Below are 16,648 nucleotides of genomic sequence, written 5' to 3' on the forward strand. Positions count from 1 at the left end.
TTCTGGAGCCCTGGTTAAGCCGGTCACCGTTGCAGAGCTTCTCTGTGCTATGTGGGGCTACTCTGCCCAGCACTTGGTGTTCAGGAGGCCCACCATCTTCTGCGGGCAGGTTTCCCAGATGGTCTCTAAAGGATCAATCAGGCTACTTTTCAACACAAGACCCTTTCTCACACAACTTCCTCCCTGCTGAGTCTGTGAAAAACCAAGTAAAACACTGCCTGTTATACAGCCAACAGAAAGCCAACTGAGAAGTATGGGTTCGTTTTCTTTCTTTCCTTTGCATTTGTATTTTATAAGGGTCATATCTCATTAGGACAAAAGCAGATCAAGAGTGTATTCGACCTTTACCAGAAAAAGCAAGTCACCTCTTTTTAAGTGGCTTACATCAGACTTGAGGTTGTTTTTAAAGACATAAAAAATAAATTATTTTATACTGGGGGTGTATTTTTTTACACCTACAAGTGTAACTTTTACCTTTTAAAAGACATGTTCCAACTCTTGGGAATATTTTAAAAGCTAGCCTAAGACAGTGTTTAAACAGTGTGTCCGTTTAGCAATTACATTACATATGGTACAAAATGTGATATCTAAAACCTCAGCATAGCAACCTCAGCCAACATATATTCCTGCAAGAAGATGCTGCAATTTGTAATAGGCACAAAAACTTAATACACATTTGGACTTCCCCATTTCTTTTTGTTATGATTAAAGAACTGCCAAACTCAGTAGAACAACCAACTGTATTTGTACTAAAAGTTGAGAAAGAAGTGAAGTGGGATTGAAACCATGACTTCATGCTCTTTTAACTCTGAAAAAAACATCAATAAAATGTAACTGAAAATTCTTACCCTCAGAATTCTTTAGATAGAAGTTACATAAAATTCTTATTTCCTGGTTTTTCACTTCATGCTTTGATCTTATAACTGTTTTTTCTTGTCGGGAACTCCCACTGACTCCAATTTAAATAAATAGGGTTTGTTATGAGCTCGGCTTCCTTGGCCAGGCACCACTGGGAAGCGTGTGCTCGGTACCTATAGTACAATCAGTCCTTCCACAATTTTCTTTTGCTAGTTACATAAAACATCTCACACTCCTTTTCCTACAACATTTATGACTTTCAAAATAATACTATATTCAAATCATACTGAATATAACTTGTATCTTTCATTTGAAGACCTCACCAAACTTTATTTTATTCTCATACGAATAAAATCTCTCCCTGCCCTTGTTTTCCAAGTGCCATGAATGTATAAACTTTTGTTTGTTGAGAAAGTTAAGGTAAGAAGGTTAAGAATTTTTCATGCAGCATCTATAATGGAAAAGATCCCAAAAAAGAATATATATGTATATATAAAACTGAATCACTTTGCTGTACACTTGAAAGCAATACAACACTATAAACTAACTATACTTCAATGTAAAAACTGGTTAAAAAGAAGAAAAAAAATGACACTGACTTCAGCAGGGCATTGGGGAGCTTTTTGCCTTGACGGAAAAATCTTAACACCTTGCCTTTGGTGGTGATTACATGCATGAATACATTTGTCACAGCTCACTATTTCCTTAAGATTCATGCATTCCACTGCATATAAATTATACCTTAATAAAGTTGATTTTTTTAAAAAGAATGCTTTTGTGCAGGAAAGGACCTTTAAAATTATCTCTAAGCCACTAGTTTTCAAAATGTGGTTCTCAGACAACCTGCAAACCTATCAGAAAGGCAAATCCTTGTGCCTCACCTGGACCTATACAATCAGAAGCTTAGGAACTGAGCCTACACAACTACTTTTGAACATATCCTCCAGCTGATATATGGTAAAGCTTCAAATCACTGATTTAGGCTAGCCTTTTTTTTTTTTTAAACAATTGAGGCATCTAAGTCTAAAATCATTAATGTCAAAATTGGGATTCAATTCCAAATCTCTTGCAGGCTTCAAGGTGTGAAACATAGCAAGGCAAATATCTGCATTTCCCCCTGATAACTGCTTAGTTAGCTCCCTTTGGTTCAGAGTTGTGAGTTCCAAAAAGGCTGGACTCAGCAAAGAGAATTCAGTGGTAATTGCTTTCAAAATCCTGCCCAGCCCTCCTTATTCCCCCTACCTCTACTTACATGATGTGTTGGCTAATAAGCAGAACATTGAATCTGGAGGCCTGAGTTCAAACCTGGCTCCATCTCTACCACTAAAAGCTGAACACCTTCAGACAAATCACCTCCTTCTTCTGCTTCCATCTTTATAAAAATAGGAGCATTGTATTAGATCATATTAGAATTGAAGATTCTCCATACCTCAGAAATTTCATGATTCTCTGATCTGGACTTCCAAATTTTCTCCCCATCATCATGCTTGATGGGGGAAAAAATATCTATTTCCTGGTGACCAGAGAATCTAAATCCCCAATGCTTTTATTTCATACTTACCCTCCATCCTGACAGAATGTGGTCCACTGGAGAAGGGAATGGCAAGCCACTTCAGTATTCTTGCCTTGAGAATCCCATGAACAGTAGGAAAAGGCAAAATGATAGGATACTGAAAGAGGAACTCCCCAGGTCATTAGGTGCCCAATGTGCTACTGGAGATCAGTGGAGAAATAACTCCAGAAAGAATGAAGGGATGGAGCCAAAGCAAAAACAACACCCAGTTGTGGATGTGACTGGTGATAGAAGCAAGATCCAATGCTGTAAAGAGCAATATTGCATAGGAACTTGGAATGTCAGGTCCAAGAATCAAGGCAAATTGGAAGGGGTCAAACAAGAGATGGCAAAGGTGAACGTCGACATTCTAGGAATGACCGAAATAGAACGGACTGGAATGGGTGAATTTAACTCAGATGACCATTATATCTACTACTGTGGGCAAGAATCCCTCAGAAGAAGTGGAGTAGCCATCATGGTCAACAAAAGAGTCCGAAATGCTGTACTTGGATGCAGTTTCAAAAACGACAGAATGATCTCTGTTCGTCTCCAAGGCAAACGATTCAATATCACAGTTATCCAAGTCTATGCCCCAACCAGTAACGCTGAAGAAGCTGAAGTTGAACAGTTTTATGAAGACCTACAAGACTTTTTAGAACTAACACCCAAAAAAGATGTCCTTTTCATTATAGGGGACTGGAATGCAAAAGTAGGAAGTCAAGAAACACCTGGAGTAACAGGCAAATTTGGCCTTGGAATGCGGAATGAAGCAGGGCAAAGACTAAATAAAGTTTTGCCAAGAAATGCACTGCTCATAGCAAACACCCTCTGCCCACAACACAAGAGAAGACTCTACACATGGACATCACCAGATGGTCAACACCGAAATCAGATTGATTATATTCTTTGCAGCCAAAGATGGAGAAGCTCTATACAGTCAACAAAACCAAGACCAGGAGCTGACTGTGGCTCAGATCATGAACTCCTTATTGCCAAATTCAGACTCAAATTGAAGAAAGTACGGAAAACCACTAGACCATTCAGGTATGACCTAAATCAAATCCCTTATGATTATACAGTGGAAGTGAGAAATAGATTTAAGGGCCTAGATCTGATAGATAGAGTGCCTGATGAACTATGAAATGAGGTTCATGACATTGTACAGGAGACAGGGATCAAGACCATCCCCATGGAAAAGAAATGCAAAAAAGCAAAATGGCTGTCTGGGGAGGCCTTACAAATAGCTGTGAAAAGAAGAGAAGCAAAAAGCAAAGGAGAAAAGCAAAGATATAAGCATCTGAATGCAGAGTTCCAAAGAATAGCAAGAAGAGATAAGAAAGCCTTCTTCAGTGATCAATGCAAAGAAATAGAGGAAAACAACAGAATGGGAAAGACTGGAGATCTCTTCAAGAAAATTAGAGATATCAAGGGAACATTTCATGCAAAGATGGGCTCGATAAAGGACAGAAATGGTATGGACCTAATAGAAGCAGAAGATATTAAGAAGAGGTGGCAAGAATACACAGAAGAACTGTACAAAAAAGATCTTCACAACCCAGATAATCATGATGATGTGATCATTCATCTAGAGCCAGACATCTTGGAATGTGAAGTCAAGTGGGTCTTAGGAAGCATCACTACGAACAAAGCTAGTGGAGGTGATGGCATTCCAGTTGAGCTATTTCAAATCCTGAAAGATGATGCTGTGAAAGTGCTGCACTCAATATGCCAGCACATTTGGAAAACTCAGCAGTGGCCACAGGACTGGAAAAGGTCCGTTTTCATTCCAATCCCAAAGAAAGGCAATGCCAAAAAATGCTCAAACTACCGCACAATTGCACTCATCTCACATGCTAGTAAAGTCATGCTCAAGATTCTCCAAGCCAGGCTTCAGCAATACGTGATCCGTGAACTTCCTTATGTTCAAGCTGGTTTTAGAAAAGGCAGAGGAACCAGAGATCAAACTGCCAACATCAGCTGAATCATTGAAAAAGCAAGAGATTTCCAGAACGTCTATTTCTGCTTTCTCGACTATGCCAAAGCCTTTGACTGTGTGGATCACAAGAAACTGTGGAAAATTCTGAAGGAGATGGAAATACCAGACCACCTGACCTGCCTCTTGAGAAATCTGTATACAGGTCAGGAAGCAACAGTTAGAACTGGACATGGAACAACAGACTGGTTCCAAATAGGAAAAGCAGTACGTCAAGGCTGTATACTGTCACCCTCCTTATTTAACTTATATGCAGAGTACATCGTGAGAAACGCTGGACTGGGAGAAACACAAGCTGGAATCAAGATTGCCGGGAGAAATATCAATCACCTCAGATATGCGGATGACGCCACCCTTATGGCAGAAAGTGAAGAGGAACTTAAAAGCCTCTTGATGAAAGTGAAAGAGGAGAGTGAAAAAGTTGGCTTAAAGCTCAACATTCAGATAACGAAGATCATGGCATCCGGTCCCATCACTTCATGGGAAATAGATGGGGAAACGGTGGAAACAGTGTCATACTTTTTTTTGGGGGGGGGCTCCAAAATCACTGCAGATGGTGACTGCAGCCATGAAATTAAAAGACGCTTACTCCTTGGAAGAAAAGTTATGACCAACCTAGATAGCATATTGAAAAGCAGAGACATTACTTTGCCAACAGAGGTCCATCTTAAGGCTATGGTTTTTCCAGTGGTCATGTATGGATGTGAGAGTTGGACTGTGAAGAAGGGTGAGCACCGAAGAATTGATGCTTTTGAACTGTGGTGTTGGAGAAGACTCTTGAGAGTCCCTTGGACTGCAAGGAGATCCAACCAGTCCATTCTGAAGGAGATCAGTCCTGGGATTTCTTTGGAAGGAATGATGCTAAAGCTGAAACTCCAGTACTTTGGCCACCTCATGAGAAAAGTTGACTCATTGGAAAAGACTCTGATGCTGGGAGGGATTGGGGGCAGCAGGAGAAGGAGAAAACCAAGGATGAGATGGCTGGATGGCATCACGGACTCGATGGACATGAGTCTGAGTGAACTCTGGGAGATGGTGATGGACAGGGAGGCCTGGCGTGCTGTGATTCATAGGGTCGCAAAGAGTCAGACAAGACTGAGTGACTGAACTGAACTGAACTGAACTGAACTCCATCCTTAGCCTATGTTCTCTAAAATAACAAATATACTGGGGAATTCCCTGGCGGTTCAGTGGTTAGAACTCCATACCCTGATGGCCGGGACATGGGTTTGATCTCTGCTCTGGTAATTCCCACAAGCTGTGTGGTGCAGCCAAAAAAATAAAAAAACTAATATGCTGTCATTGTTCAAATGTCAAAGTACATTTTGTTGTGATCACTAAAGCAGAATTTAAAGCCTAAATTATAAAACCATCAAGAGAAAATGATTGCCCAAAAGCAATGGCTATTTTAACTTTTCCAAGAGTGGAAATTTAACTTGCATAGAAATTCAGTACAATATAATATTTGCATCATTTCCACTGAGAATTTGACTACAGTCCAAAGACCGCAAGAAAAAATTTTAAAAATACTTAAAGCAAATAGTGTTATAATATAAATTAAAGCATTGGTAATTGGCAAAGTCAACTGCTTTTCAGTTTGCTCATGTGGTGGCATATGTTTACAGACATGATATTCAGTGCATAGATGCTGTTTATTATATGTGTTTAGCTGCTCAGTCATGTTTGACTCTTCATGACACTTTGGACTGTAGCCCACCAGGCTGCTTTATCCAAGCAATTTTCCAGGCAAGAATACTGGAGTGGCTTGCTGTTCCCATCCCCAAGGGATCTTCCCATCCCACGGATCGAACCTGTGCTTCTGTGTCTCTTGCACTGCAGGAGGATTCTTCATCCACTGAGCCACTGAGGAAGCCCGATGCTATTCTATTCCTACAGAAGACAACATGCAACTTCAGATAAAACTGAAGAGGAATAGTCCAGAAAGTGGAGCCACCTGGCCTGCCAGGAGTCACAGCACCAGTGGAGGGGTCTGGATGGTGCAAGGATTGCAATTACATTGACCTCTGATCAGATTTTCAAACCAACATCTGAAATATTGATGTAAATTTCTTAGACTTAATATCAGCAAGCCTCATTAATAAACCCCATGCAGTGTCTTTCCATCTCTACTCAAGACTCTCCTAATAATAGCCATTTAACAGGAAAAGGTCACTTTCTAAGAAAAGTCAAAGACAGCTACTTGTGTGAAGATCGTCCTCTACTGATCAGCAATAGATATGTGTGTGTGTGTTAGTCACTCAGTCAAGTCAAACTCTTTGAGACCCCATAAACCATAGCCCTCCAGGCCCCTCTATCCACAGAATTCTCCAGACAAGTATACTGGAGTATGTTGCCTTTTCCTTCACTAAGGGATCTTCCCAGGGACTGAACCCAGGGATTGAATCCAGGTTATCTGCATTGTGGGCAGATTCTTTACTGTCTGAGCCACCAGGTAAGTCCCAGCAATAGATACTGCTTCCTAACTTAAATGCAAGTCTAAAGCCATAATTATATTCTGGATTTTTAATTTCTGTGTAAGAAAACTTTTTTAAGGATAAGAACCTTAACAGTTAGCTACCAAAATAAAGATGCTGCTAACTTCCAAACTAAATTTGAAAGTACGTGAGAAAAAGGAAGAGAAAGAAAAATAACAGTACTTCAGGAAATTTCACAGGTTATTTCATTAAAACAAGCAACAGCAGTTTATAGAAAAGAAACATTGTGAAATCAGTATCACAAAGGATTAAATTAACTTCTTTTATTAACAGCTACATGAAAATACTTGTATATTTTATTTTTTATATAAAGAAAACAAGACATGCAAAAGAAGTTTAATTCACCTAATGACTTCAGAGACAGTGGACATTAGGAAAATAAAAGCATAGTATTTTAATGGTGAAATTACCTATTTTTGTTGAGCAAGGAAAACTAGTTACAAAGAAAAATAGCACAAAGTTTAAGTAATTTTTTAGGATAGGAGTATTATAGACATATTCTATGCTTTCAAATTATGTTTTTAAATGGCAAAAAGGAAAAAAGAATGAACTGGGTATTTAGATCCATCAAAAAATATTATAAGTGGATCTTGCACCATATAAACTGTATAGCAAAACATTACATATCAATGGCTATTCCTCAGGTTCTTACTGGATGTAACCAAATCCCATAGCTCTTCCCAGGTAGCTCAGCGGTAAAGAATCTGCCTCCAATGCAGGAGACTTGGGTTGGACCCCTGGGTAGGGAATATGCCCTGGAAGACGAAATGGCAAGCCACTCCAATATTCTTGCTTGGGAAATTCCATGAACAGAGGAGCCTGGCAGGCTACAGTTCAAAGGGTAGAAAAGAGTCAGACACAATTGAGCGACTGATCAGGCATGACACACATATGGATGAGACGGAGAAGTAAACAGGCATGGCCACCGTCAGCATCACCAAGGCCATCCTTTCCAAGGTAAGGTCCTGTTTCCAGGTAAGAGTCTTCAGGTTGGACCAGACTCGGGTCGGCTTGGGGGATGAGCAGGGAGCCCCTCCCAAACACATCCCCGGCCAGCTCTCTTGGGTACTGCTTTCCTGTCAAGTCATGATTGTAATATGACTTCTGTTGTTCTTGGAATCAGCACAGAGAGACTTCACTTTTGGATACAACTGTTGGCTTAAAAAAATACTTCCAGGGAAAAAATATCACTGAACCACAGAGCAACAAGAACCTTAGCAACTTTAGCAGTTCCTGACCCCCGCCCTTGACCTCCTCCCCAGCAGCTTTCTAAATGTTATCATTCTCCTCCTGACCCCATCCTGCTCCTCCCTCCAGGTCCTCACTCTCAGAGAAGTCCCTCAAGTGGTTCTCCAGGACAATACTGTTCCTAGGGGAAGAAGCCCTTCAGCTTCCTCTGCGCTGTTTCAGCATCTTTCTCCCCATGTGTACAATCTACTGGCTACTTGTCTGCTCTGGTGCCAGGCATTGTGCCAAGCCCTTAGCACTTGAAAGCGATTTAATCCCAAGGGTAATTCTCTGATCTACAAAAAAAAGACTCAGAGAAGTTCAGGAATTCACCAGAGTTTCTTCATTCATGTATCCCTCCTCTAAGTTTAAAAAGAAGCATCCCATTGTTGATAGCCCTGTGTTGCGTAATTGCAATTTGCTAGAGCTTCCCTGGTGGCTCAGATGGTAAAGCATCTGCCTGCAATGCAGGAGACCTGGGTTCGAGCCCTGGGTTGGGAAGATCTCCTGGAGAAATGGCAACCCACTCTAGTATTCTTGCCTGGAGAATCCCAGGGACGGAGAAGCCTGGTAGGCTACAGTCCATGGAGTCACAAAGAGTCGGACACAACAGAGCAACTTCAGTTCACTTCACTTCTTCAAGAGAGTAGATTAGAAATGTTCTCATCAGAACCCGCACCCCCGCAATAAGTAAATAAGTGAGGTGATGGCTATGTTAACTCCATGGGGGGGATATCTTTCACCATATATACACCTATCGAATCATCACATTGTACACTTGAAGAACCTTACTTATATTTGTTCATTATATACCTCAACAAAGCTAGTGGTCGGGGGGGAAGTTTTTTAAATAAAATAAAACAGGACTTCCCTGATTAAGAAACTCAGGGGACATGGATTCGATCCCTGCTCCGGGGAGAGTCCGAGGAGCAACTAACCCCAGGTGCCACAACTCCTGCATGCTGCAAGCGTCCACATGCTGCATCTGCTGAAGCCAGCCTGCCTAGAGCCTGTGCTCCGCAACAAAGAAGCCATGGCAACAAGCCCAGACACCAAAACCAGAGAGTAGCCCCTGCTCACTGCAACTAGAGAAAACCTGTGCTCAGCATCAAAGACCCAGATGGCCGAAAATAAATAAAATTATAGGAAAAAAATAAATAAACCAAAGCATCTCTATTACACACACACACACACACACACACACACCTGTGAATGCACACCCATGCCTCCCACCTCCTCTGAGGGCTTTAGCAATTATTCCATCCTCCTGTGAGGATAAATTTTAATGTGTCAACTTGACTATGCTGAGGGATGCCCACATAGCTGGGAAAACGTTATTTCTGGGTGTCTGTGTGTGAGGCTGATTCTTCAACAGTACTTGCTGCTGCTAAGTCACTTCAGTCATGTTCAACTCTGTGCAACCCCGTGCGACCCCATAGAGGGCAGCCCACCAGGCTCCCCCGTCCCTGGGATTCTCCAGGCAAGAACACTGGAGTGGCTTGCCATTTCCTTCTCCAATGTGTGAAAGCGAAAAGTGAAAGTGAAGTCGCTCAGTCATGTCCAATTCTTTGCAACCCTATGGGCTGCAGCCTACCAGGCTCCTCCATCTATGGGATTTTCCAGGAAAGAGTACTGGAGTGGCTTGCCATTGCCTTCTCCGAACAGTACTTGAATCTGTGTAAAGAGGAAAGGCACGCACATCCGTGTGAGGACGACACCCTCAGCCTCCCAGGGGCCCCTAGAGAACAGAAGCGGAAGGAAGGGTGAATCGGCTCACTGCCACCCTCAGCACATCAGCTCTGCTGGTTCTCCAGCCTTCCAGCTCCAGGCCTTAAACCAGCCCTTGGGCTGGGACAGAACCCCACCTCTGACTTCCCCCGGTCTCCTGATGGCCTTCCATCCCAAAATGTCCTAAATGCCACCACTTGGCAACATCCTGGTGCCCAAAACCTGGGCCTGGTCCAGGCCGGGCACTCAGGCCTCACCCACCATGCCCACCTTCTGAGGGTTCTCACTGCTGCGTCTCCTGTCCCAATATTGGGGGAAACACACTGACTGAAACCACCCACCCTGGCCGGGCACCACAGTAACCGTTCATGTGAGTTATTTTACGACAGGAGGATCTAGTAAGGAGCATGGAACTAAAAAGCCAGCACCACCCCAAAGAGTTCAGGAAAGGTCAAAAGGAGACACCACGTGTCCTACCACCTCCTAGAATCCTCTGGCTGGAATCTATTTTGTCTGAGCAAGGCGTGTGCCACCAGGAAGGACCCTGAGTCAGAGTGATCAGTCAGAAACAGCAACCCGGAAACTAATCCTGTGTGTGCATGCTAAGTCGCTTCACTGATGTCCGATTCTGTGTGACCCTATGGACTGAAGCCTGGCAGGCTCCTCTGTCAGTGGGATTCTCCAGGCAAGAACGCTGGAGTGGGTTGCCATGCCCTCCTCCAGGAGACCTTCCTGACCTAAAGATCAAACCCACGTCTCTGACATCTCCTGCATAGGTAGGCAGGTTCTTTACCACTGGCACCACTTAGGAAACCCAAGAATGCAAGCCACATGGCTGAGCAGTACCCCTGGGTTCCCTTACCGTGTTACTCTCTGCCCAGGTCTTCCTTCCCAGTGAAGTCCGTTGATTTGGCAGCACCCGTGTCTCCTCAGATAATTCATTTTCAAGTTAGACAAGAGCCCCCTCTTGGGCCCTGCGAGGGGTCCCCCTACCTGCAATACCAACAGACTCTTTCCATTAACAGCCAACAAGGGGAAACAATCCATCTTCTATTTCAAACCTCCAGTCATTTCCCACTGAAATTAAAACAAAAGCCAAACACTTTGTTTTGACTAGCCAAGGGTGAGCTGACCCTGCCTGTGTTTTCACCTCCCCTCCTGCAGCCCTGCTCCTGCTTGTCCTTCCTTCTCTTCCACCCACCTCCCCGTCACCCCCAACCCCCTCCCCCCACTCCCTGGCTGCTCACCTGGGTGCCTGGGAGCTGCTCCTCCCCCTCATCCCGGCCTCGGCATCCACAGGGGTCCTGGCCTCTGGACAAAGGGCTCCTCTCCCACATCACCAGCCTTGTAGGCTGTTTATAACCTTCCCCAAATCTGAAAATGTTTTCACATGTTCAGAGCATGTGTCTGTCTCCCCCACTAGAATGGGGCCCCTAAGGACAGGGTTTTGCTGTTCTGCTCCATGTCCCCTCACCCAGTAACAGTCTCTGACACAGAAAAGCTAGTCCATAAATATTTATTGGAAAAATCGTATTCGATCCATTGCCTTATCCTCTCAGTTTACACACATGCTCTTGTTTCTTTTCCGAAGACATTCTGCCTCCCAATATGCATTCCACAGGTCCCCACTTCTTTCCTGCATGTATGCTAAGTCACTTCAGTCGTGTCCAACTCTTTGTGACCCCATGAACTGTAGCTTGCCAGGCTCCTCTGTCCATGGGATTCTCCAGGCAAGAATACTGGCATGGGCTGCCACTCCCTTCTCCAGGGGATCGTCCCAACCCCAGGATCAATCACGCGTCTCTTTATGTCTGCTGCAGTGGTAAGCGGGCTCTCTGCAACTAGCGCCACCTAAGAAGCCCAGTGCTTTCCTGCATCTCACCCAAAATTGTGTTAAAGGAAGTTCTTCCCTTCCAGCCAGGCCTCAGCTGCTGTGGCTTTATCCCGATCCCATCACTTTGTTAAAACTGCATGAAGGAGAAGAGGGTGTCAGAGGATGAGGTGGCTGGGTGGAATCACCAATGCAATGCACGTGAAGTTGGGCAAATTCCAGGACATGGTGAGGGACAGGGAGGCCTGGCGTGCTGCAGGATCGCAAAGGGTCAGACACGGCTGGACGACTGAACAACAACAAAACTTTCTGGGGGCAAAATCCAGTGACCTCTCCCAAACTGGCAAGCTGCCAACGACTTTGCAGCTTTTGTCTTTTCACCTTTATATCCCCGGAGCCTAATTCCCCGCCAGGCACAGGAAGAGCACTTAATTGTTGTTGCATGAATTAATAACTAATTAGCTAACTTGACCCAGGTTGTCACAGACCAATTCCTGAAGCTGTCTCTTCCTCACCTTCCACAACTTTGTCTTGCTTTCTCTCAACTGAACACTTTACGAGCAACATTCTTGTTTCTCAGTCTTTTTTACTGGTTGTCTGCTCCACCGTCAATGTATATTCTTCTTACTTGTCCGAAATGGAGTTTTAATCATGGTTCCAGTTTCAAATCCATTCTAATCTCGAGTGTGTTAGCAGCAGCCTCACCTAGTCAATCGCACAGATTTGGAGCCTCAGAACATTGCCCTCGGTTCTCTCCAGACTTTGTAAAACATTCGAAGCACAAGAAAGTGGGGGGGGAATGAGAAAGGGGAACTGAGAATTGTACATCCTACTTTATACCATACTCTTCTTTCTGCTTTACAAATACCAACAGTGAGTGGACTATTTCACACGTTCCAATGGGGATGTGCAGAAAGAAATGTAATTTCTTTACATTGGTCTTTTTCATAAGTCTGGTTAATAAAAAAATAAATTCAGTTAATGTTCACGTCTGTTAAAAGCATAGCTCAGTGCAGTAATTGAAATAGCACGTGTAGGGAATGCCAAGTCTCTCTTTGGAAAAGATACTTAAGATGCCATCTCCCGCTTCTTTCTTGAAGTGTTTCTAGGTGAACAGAAGCAGAGGTATGGGATGGAGGTGTCTCTGAGATTTGGGGAGATGCTGGGATTCCCCGATCCACACAGCATCATCCAGAGTTCCTCCGCATCCCAGGTGTTGGTGGGACCCGTGGTTGGGTCCTCTGGGCCTGGCCAGAACCAGACGTGGCAACCCTCACCTCGTTCTGGGCTCCTGCCGGCCGCCTTCTCTGAACGAGTGCCCTGGGGTCCCAGCCCCACAGCAGGTTGCCCTGTTGCGCCTCAGCACCGCAGGCTGACTTAGCTTCATCCTCACACAAAAAGGAGGCTGAACCTCAAAAAGTACCCACCCTGATGTATTTTTTCGAGGCCATACACTACCATGGCTGTGGCAATAGCTCCCCAACTTGCCCTCAATGTAACCCACTAATTTTATGGGTCCCCACACTCTCAGAGGAGCTTCCTTGGTGGCTCAGATGGTAAAGAATCCTCCTGCAATGCAGGAGACCTGGGTTTGATCCCTGGGTTGGGAAGATCCCCTGCAGAAGGGAATGGCTACCCACTCCAGGATTCTTGCCTGGAGAGTTCCATGGACAGAGGAGCCTGGCGGGCTACAGTCCATGGGGTTGCAAAGAGCTGGACATGACTGAGCAACTAACATTTCTGCTTTCACCCTCTCAGAGGCTTGGGACTGACATCTGTCTCTCCTCCTTCTCCTTACCCTTCACACAAACACTCTCGGGCTCCCTTCTCCTCCCCATGCTCCCCGGGGCCAGAAAACAGCTGGACTTTCCTCGTACTTTGCCCCCATCCTGTCCTCCTCTTTCTGACTCCATCTACAGTTGAGGAAGGAATCTCTCCTCTACACTGTGGGAGAAGTCTGTAAGCTCATTTCTCCAAGCTTAGTTAGTTGTTGGTATGCTAAAAAAATAAAGGCATTAAAAGAATTTGGAAAATATTTTCTCAAGATAGCCTGGCAAGTCTGATATAAATTAAAGCTGATGAAGCAAACTTAATCTGGCCAGCTAAAGGAATTTTGATTGATCCTAAAGGCAATATGAAGAGCCACTGATTGTTATAAACATGATTATATTTTCTTTCAAAGGTCACTTTGACTGCAATGCAGAAAGCAGATTAGATGCTAGTGCTTTCCAGATTTTGTACCCATGACACTCATGGAAAATAGTAATACTATAAGGCACAATGAGGGAACAGAAAGAGGTCACTCCAGGCCCTCCCATGAGAGCTGAAGGGATGAACACACCTGGAGTCCATTCATGGTTACACATTGATAAAGCAGGAAGTACAAGTTTGGAAGGTTGAAAGCCAGTTAAAAGACAATTACCATATGATCCGGCAGTCCCATTCCTGGGCATATATTCTGAGAAAACTCAAATTTGCAAAGATACAGGTACCCCTATGTTCATAGCAGCACTATTTGCAATAGCCAAGACATGGAAACAAACTAAATATCCATTGACAGATGAATGGATAAAGAGGATATGGTACATATATACAATGGAATATTACACAGCCATAAAAAAGAATGAAATAATGCCATTTGCAGCAACATGGATAGAGCTCGACATGATCATACTAAGTGAAGGAAGTCAAACAGAGAAAGACAAATACCATATAATACCAAATACATGGGAACCTAAAAAGTGATGCAATTGAACCTCTTTATAAAATTAAAACAGACTCACAGCCATAGAAAACAAACTTATGGTTACCAAAGGGGAAAGGACAGGAGGGATAAATTAGGAGTTTGGGATTAGCAGATGCAAACAACTATATATAAGCTAAATAAACAACAAGGTCCCACTGTATGGCATAAAGAGTTACATTCAATATCTTGTAATAAAATATGATGAAAAAGAATCTGAAAAAAATATATATCATATATGTATGAATAAATATATGTGTGTTAGTCGCTCAGTCGTGCCCGACTCTTTGCAACCCCATGGACTGCAATCCACCAGGTTCCTGTGTCCATGAGATTTTCCAGGCAAGGATACTGGGGTGGGTTGCCATTTCCTTCTCCAGAGGATCTTTATATTATTGTTGTTATTCAGTAGTTAAGTCATGTCTAATTCTTTGCAACCCCATGAACTGTAGCCTGCCAGGCTCCTCTGTCCATGGGGATTTCCCAGGCAAAAATACGAGAGTGGATTGCCATTTCCTTCTCCAGAGGATCTTCCTGGATCAAGGGTCAAAATTGTGTCTCCTGCATTGGCAGGTGTCAACCATATGGCTTCCCTCAGTGGTAAAGAATTATACATATATATGGGCTTCCCTGGAGGCTCAGATGGTAAAGAATCTGTCAGCAATGTGGGAGACCTGGGTTTGATCCCGGGTTGGAAAGATACCCTGGAGGAAGGCATAGCAACCGACCCCAGTATTCCTGCCTGGAGAATCCCCATGGACAGAGGAGTCTGGCGGGCTGCAGTCCATGGGGTCACAAAGAGTCAGACAGGACTGAGCCACTAAGCAAAGCACATATGTATATGCTGAATATATATATATACTCGGCGTATATATATGTGCTGTACTTATACATATATATATGTATATATGCTGAGTCACTATGTTGCACACCTGAAACTAACACATTATAAATCAACTACACTTCAATTTTTTAAAAAAAGGCAATTGGAACAATTCATGCAAGAGATAATCATTTGAGTTTTAGACAGTTCTCAAAGTAAAACAAACAAGAAATTCAGTACTTTCATAAGTGGATGCAAGAGTTGGAAGAGAAACTTAGATTTCTAAATGAAATTTAACAGTTCATACACCAAAATGGCTTGTAACAGCATATAATCCTAGGCTATTAGACAGCAATGGACAGGATTAGTGGAGACGATGAGGAAAGGGGGGAAAAAGAGAGAGAAATAATGATATAAACAGTAGCTATTTATGGCAGTGATGATATGGGATAAAATGAATGGATTTGAAGGATACTATTAATACTATTAGTACTATTAGTACTAATTAGTACTATTAATACCATTAGTACTATTAATTATTAGATGGAGGGCCTCCCTGGTGGCTCAGAGGTAGAGCTTGCCTGCATTGCAGGAGAGGCAGGTTCAATTCTCGGGTAGGGAAGATCCTCTGGAGGAGAAAATGGCAACCCATTCCAATATTCTCGCCTGGAAAATCCCATGGATAGAGAAGCCTGGTGGGTCATAATCCATGGGCGTTGAAAGAGCTAGACACGACTTAGCTACTAAACCACCACCACCAATTAGATTATAAAAAGACATTGTGTCTGATTGAACAGCTAAATAAAAATGGCACCAATTAATGCAGGTCAGGAGTTTCCAAAACAATGGGGAGCATGTTGCTGTTCTCGCAAAGTCTTAAGTAAAGAAGGTATTAATTACTATGGAGCAAAGGAGTTGCTGCTAACAAAGACCGTAGAGGTCATGTTACCCAACTTGTCCATATTGTAAATAATAAGATTTCTTATTGTTTACTGAGGACCTCCTACTTTTTAGGCAATGACTTGGTTGCACACAGGTATCATGGCATTAATTCACAGGAAACTCTATGAGGTAGTTGTTTTTATTTAAGAGGGAGTGGAATCCCTGAGAGATTCCAAGGGTAACTTGCCTGGACGACTCAGAAATTTATTCCCAGAGCCAAGGTTCAGACCTGACCTCTCTGCCACCCAAACCACTCATTGGTCCCCTTATCCTACATGAGTTATTTTTAGAAGTTGCAAATCTACATACGTTTTATCGCTTCTAAAATGCTCACATTTTCTGCATAAAGTCATAGAGACAGTTCAAAGTGAGCCAGGATAAGACCCAGAGTTCTGCCTGCCCTTCAAGTTTCTGTCCCAGCCCTGTGCCTTTTCCTTCCTGAGCAAAAAGGAA

The 16,648-nt window shown here is 43.3% G+C and overlaps 1 pseudogene; it reads right to left on the reverse strand.

Annotated features, from left to right (window-relative positions):
• The window catches only part of LOC128053176 (60S ribosomal protein L15-like), a 28,237-nt pseudogene extending 15,163 nt beyond the window's left edge, over positions 1–13,074 (reverse strand).
• Positions 13,075–16,648: the final 3,574 nt, after the last annotated feature.

This window comes from Budorcas taxicolor, chromosome 9 (genome assembly GCF_023091745.1).
Source record: "Budorcas taxicolor isolate Tak-1 chromosome 9, Takin1.1, whole genome shotgun sequence".
Taxonomy (NCBI): Eukaryota; Metazoa; Chordata; class Mammalia; order Artiodactyla; family Bovidae; genus Budorcas; species Budorcas taxicolor.